This window comes from Trachemys scripta, chromosome 6, assembly GCF_013100865.1.
Source record: "Trachemys scripta elegans isolate TJP31775 chromosome 6, CAS_Tse_1.0, whole genome shotgun sequence".
In the NCBI taxonomy this organism is placed as follows: Eukaryota; Metazoa; Chordata; order Testudines; family Emydidae; genus Trachemys; species Trachemys scripta.
In genome coordinates, this window is record NC_048303.1 from 36,890,202 (window position 1) to 36,896,201 (window position 6,000).

Sequence of the window (6,000 nt, forward strand, 5' to 3'; positions counted from 1 at the left end):
AAACATAATTATATCACATATCCATAACTCTTTGTAAGCACCTGTACATACAATTGTGCAAGAATATTTAATGATTGGTGAGTTTTTAGTTTTCCAATTATACATTACATGCCATCTTTTGGGTATATATCATGACAACAGTGTTAGGTGTTATGAATATTTCAGACCTGACAAGAATTGCTGACACAGCATAGTGAACAACCAATGGGCCAATGTGTCACACCCTGCACTTGCGACTATGCCACCTTCTTTTCTCCCTCTGTCCAAGAAGACAGTGGTGCTACTTGGCATTTCTATAGCACTTTTAATCTTTAAAAATATTTTAGACACTAATTAATCCTAATATGTTATGTAAGTAAGTCAATGAAATGATTGCTGGGCATTTACAGTTCTGAAACGCTTGTGAGGTGCTGAATTGACTTGCACTTCATTCACTAACATGAGCCTAAAATCTTTGTAGAGCTGGGCAAATAATGGATTTTTTGTTTTACTGGCAATTCCGAAAAATTGGAAAACGATTGGTTCAGGTTGGCCAAAACATTTCAACAAAATTGACCAAATGTTTTTTGTTTAGACTGTGACCATTTGTAAATATTCTTGATTTTTTTTTACAGATAAAATTAGTCATTTTCAACAGAAAAATTTAAATGTTTTACTTTGAAAATGTCAAAATGAAATGTGGTGATTTTTAAAAAAAATCGTTTTACCAAAACAATTTGTTGAAACTAACATGAATTCATAAAACTTTTTGGTGTCACTGAAATCTGAATTTGTTGCTGAAAAAGTTTTGGCCCAAAAATTTAGCCTAGCTCTATTTCTTTTATGGCTTGGTTTTCCTTCCGCTGTTTTGGAGAGTTTATGTGCAGAAAGGCATCTGTTGTCTGATGAATCTTTAAAACACTTGCAAATTAGACACAGGCTTGAGTGAACCAAGTGGCATCATTGAATTGTTAAAGCAGGGGATTGTGAATCAGGAATCACAGGTTGTGTTCCTGAACTGCCAGGGAGTCATTGAAACCTTTTATGAGGCTCTTAGTGATAGATCTTCCATCCAGCCTTAACAGTGCCTCTGTTTCATGTCCACAATATATGTGCAGGCACAATTAAAGATACTTAGACAATTAGCACTTTGTGCCTATAATGTCAAGTGGAGAAATAGATGCCTTTGTTTACCAATCTCTTCTTTAAACTCTTTTTTTAACCCGTTCATACTCTGTCTCAATTTCTCCACACATAAGAGGAATATTGCAGTATGGCTAATGTTTTGTAACTACAGAAAACTATAGTACTTTTATTTAAAATTATGTGTATGGTGTGGGACAATGCCAACAATTCCCCTGCTCACTCATCCCACTTTGAGCACTGACCTCACATGGCTGCTGTTAGTTTTAATTTATCAACCTGAGGTCCTGCGATGAAGATGTTGAATAAGGCAAGTTTTATTTTCTTCTGAAAAGCCAACAGGCAGCATTTGCAGCAGTTACAAGCTATTGTGTTATGATTAAAATAGTATAAGGATTACGGCAATTAAATTCAAAGCCAGCCCACATAAAGTTATATTTATGTTCAGAAAATAAGAGTGGGAAAACACTTAAATTATGCCTCACATAATCTTTGTCATTCTTGGAAATATGACCTTCCAAAGGGTCTGGCAGTGCCTGCCGTATTCAGGTAAAACTATTAACTTCCAAAAACTGAGTAAGAATGGCTGGACTGAGCCCTATGTCCACGAATGATGTTACAACAATTGGTATTGCTTGATGATATTTCTGGAAGTACCAGATTGAGTCTTAGTGGCTTAAGAGATGGAGAACTCCTATCTGTGCAAAATAGTCAGGTAATCAGAGTGCTAGGGATGGGAGAACAGGTGCAGATAAAATAAGCAGTAAGAACTGAGATTAATCTTTGTGCTGAATTTGAGCTAAACTACATTTTATTTTTTTTTTAGTATGAAAACATGGTCTGTGGGATTTTTAAAATTATGTTTCTACTCCCCATTTTCATGTGGCTTTTTAATAGGTGGTAATTGACAAAATAGAATAGGCCCCAAACAGGAACACAAATGGGTCAGAAATCTCCCTCCCAACCATTGTTGGCCAGATTATACCACCGTTCTCAGTAAGTATTACAAGGAGTGATTAAGTCACAGAATCTGGCTCTGTGTTTTGTAGGTAGAGTCCATTCAGCCAACTCTACCAAATGTCTATTGTTAAATTATGAAACAGCAACCTATGTCTACAAGTTTTGACTATCTGATAATTGGGAAATGTTTACTTTCAGTGCACATATGAATACTTAATTTTATGTACTTATAAAATTCTATTACAGTAGATTGCAACACAACAAAGCAACCATATGCTACAGAAAATAACTACCACCCCTCAATTAACATTAATTTATTGCAGACACATTAACCATTGCTGTGTTTAATTTTGAGTTGGGTAATGTAATATTCACAAATTGCACAGTTTGACATTTTTTATGAGTTCATATTGCTTCTAATGTGTTTTTATGGTTTAATGTGAATTTTAACTGCATGAAATTAGAAATGTATTCATGTAGTTAACCCAAATGATCCAAGAGTAGATTTTTTTAAAAGTTAAATAATGAATATGGTTGATAGCTAAAGCCCTGCCTGTAGTTTTGATGTATTGGTAACTTGTGTAGATCATTACAATTTTCATGGGTCATCAGTCTCAGAAATCTGGAGAATCAATCTGTGTTAACTTAGTGTTGATCCTTCCAGTTTTACATTTATAAGAAACTCTGCTTAATGCTGTTTCTGATTTGATACTTCTTTGGTGTATTTTGACTGGATATGGAGCTAACACTGGCATTAGCAGAAATTGGGAAGTCTTTCATATAAAGTTAGAAAAGAGTGGTACCAAAAGTTAGTTCTTATCCTTTTAACTTTATGAATAGTAGAACAAGTGTCCTGGTAACAGTTTCCTATCAAATGTCTAGATATTTCAGGCACATTGCACTGAAGATACATATTCAGAGGATTTACCTGGTATATTAAATAATGTGAAAACTAATTAAAGAGGCAAATCCCTTGCATGCCAAACCTAAATTATTTGATTAGTCAGCCTTCTTTATTTACTGTCCCTTTATCCATATTCACTACTAGATAGCAATATGGCAACATACACTGTTGCAGTGTCTACTTATGCACATCTGAAGCACTATATACATAATTTACTTTTGCCTTCTTAATTCAAAGGACAAACTGTTCACCAAAGTGACTAAGTTTGTTCTGTCTTTATCATGTTTACACTCTGTGCATTTGACATTTAACATAATCTTTAAATATGGCTATAGCTACACTGTACAGTGGAATTATACTAGGGATAAAGTTGTGGCACAACTGTTGGACACCATGTTCTGAACAATTATTCAAGCAAAACAAAGCACTTGCATTGATGATCCATTTATTAACAAAGTTTTTGAACCATAGACTGGTATTATTAGTGTTTAAAATGTTTATATTGTATTTATTGTGATAAAGTAGTAAACTAGAATGTATTGCCTTCCAACACCATATTATAGGTGACCAAGACTGAATTATTCCAATACTTACAGCAGAATTCTATTTCAGGACTCTCTCTCCCCCCCCTCCCCCCGAATATATTTACAGCACTTATCTTCACTTGAACTATGCCCCAGCTTCATAATCTTGTATGGCTTTACTATTTTCTAGAATTCAGCACAGTGTTCATTACTAACCTTCAGTGGAGCTATGCTTTCATCCAGCTTTCATCTCAGAATCTGTGCTATATGTGATTCGCCCCCTCCCCCCTGCCAGGTATTATATTATAATGAATGAAACTGCGGCCTTTATTGGTTGATAAATTACTCATTTGACCTGCTCCTTAAGACTTTTCTCCTCTTTGTTCCCATTCACATTGAAGTCAATGGGAATTTTCCTTTCAACTTCAATAGTATCAGAATCATGCCCATAACATGGTGGGGTTATGAAAAGGGATGACACTTTTATTGCCATCTTGCCAAAATTTTACTTATTTACTAGGTGGCTCTGAGCATTTGATGGTGGTGTGTAGCCACAATTGTGCATTGGGAGCAGTGTGGAAGCATGCTGACCAGTGGGAGCTCCAGAAGGCACTGCATATGGCATTGGAGCTACCATACTGGGGATTCAAAGAGGCATGTGTCAGCTTGCTGTACCCTTGAAGAAGATGGAACATCTATTCCTTTGTTCTGTTCTGAGGAGGGGAGAGGGCCATAGCCCAACATCTTGTCCTCCCCCCTTCCTAAAATCTAAAGCTGACAGCTTCACTAATCCTATTTGTGAACTTCAATGCCCTGTTCCTTCTCCCTTCATTACACAAACATGTAGAGGCCAGGACCAATAGGTCTCTTAACTTCTGTGCTGAATCACATACTCGACACCTCTAAACTCACGCCTCCAGCAATGCCAGGCTTACCTTGCTATGTGCTGCTACTTAATTTATTTGGACTCCTGCTGGGATATATGCATGTTAGTAGCTGTGGAAGAATATAGTACTTTTCCCCTGTAATTTATCTATGGTATATTATTTTTTACGGATGCATTCTCGTGTCACCATCTCTAAACCAACTTGTAGTGTTTGTTTTCTGTCCTTTAATAAACTCAAGACCATATGTGACATGTTGAAACACTTTTTGTTGTAGCACAAGTTATAAAATAGTCTATTAAATCAGAAAGGCAATTTTCATTGCATTCTGAATAATCCTGAAACATGAGGGGAAACAATTCAAACTATTCAATTGAACTGCTTTTTACTGTAGAGCTCTCAGTGTTTGACAATAATAGAGCATTCTGAAGAGATGTAGATTACTTTAGAAGCTAGGCCTGGGATTTTCAAAAGAGCAATCAATAGGAATTGTGTGCTGAATTCCCTGAAGTTCTTTTGAAATCCCAGCCTATTGTTATTTTCTCTTATGGTGGTGGAGTCAGATAGCTGAGTATTAGATGAAATGTAAAGTATGGTGGACTCTCACCTTCCAGACAAGGAATTCGTAATCTTAGACAATCTGGAAGGAATTCATAGAGTTTTGTCATCTATTCCTTTCTTCCTGGACTGTTATATTCCTCTCACATGTAGGTTGTAATGGGTCGGCTATCTAGTTACAGATATCTACTTTCCTGTTCAAGGTTATAAATTTGTGATTCAGTAGTTTTGAGGCATGTTGGTAACCATAAGAACCGAATGGTATCAAGGGTAATGATGTATAATGTTGGGGATCTGTGTTACTACTTTTTAAATAATTGTACCTGCTAAGATAGATGTTGAAAGGACAGTGCAGTAAAGCTGTAGTCCTAGTTGTTGATTTTAGAATGCAGACTGATATCAGACAGGAAAGTATTTGTCAAATCAGCAGTATTGGCAGAAAAAAACATTCTAGAGCTTGCTAGGCTTAGGCAAACTCAGTAGCAGCTTGGCTGACTCTTGAATGGCATTGTAAAATATAGCTCATTAGTAGGGCTGCTGAGTTTCGGTTTTATTTGACAAACAGATAAAATGCCCCCTTTAACAGGGTTGGCGCCCCCTCTGGTTGGATGTGTCCACTGTCTTGAAATCAGTCCCAGCACTGCCATCGGGCCATACCCCCTGGGCTTCCTCCCTGGAGGCAATGGTTTTCCCCTCTTAGTCTGTTTTGGCCCTAGTCTTCAGCTGGGCCTTCTGACAGTTCAGTCCCCTTCTGGGGGTTTACTTATGTCCAATTGTAGGCCCCTCCCCAGTGGCCTATGGGGGGGACCCAGGCCTTCCCACTACTCAGGGTCCCAGCCCTGGAACCCTATGAATAGCAGCCATGCGCCACTACGTCCCTTTAGTAATACTGCCTTCAATTCCCTGGGCCACTTCCCCAAGGACCCAGCCTTCACCGCTGCCTTACCCTTAGCTCAGGGCTCTTCTAATCTCAGGCCCAGTAGCCAGCCAAGTCATTAATTGTCTTCCCCATTAAACTTTTTATTTAGGTTTAAAACTTCAGCAGCTG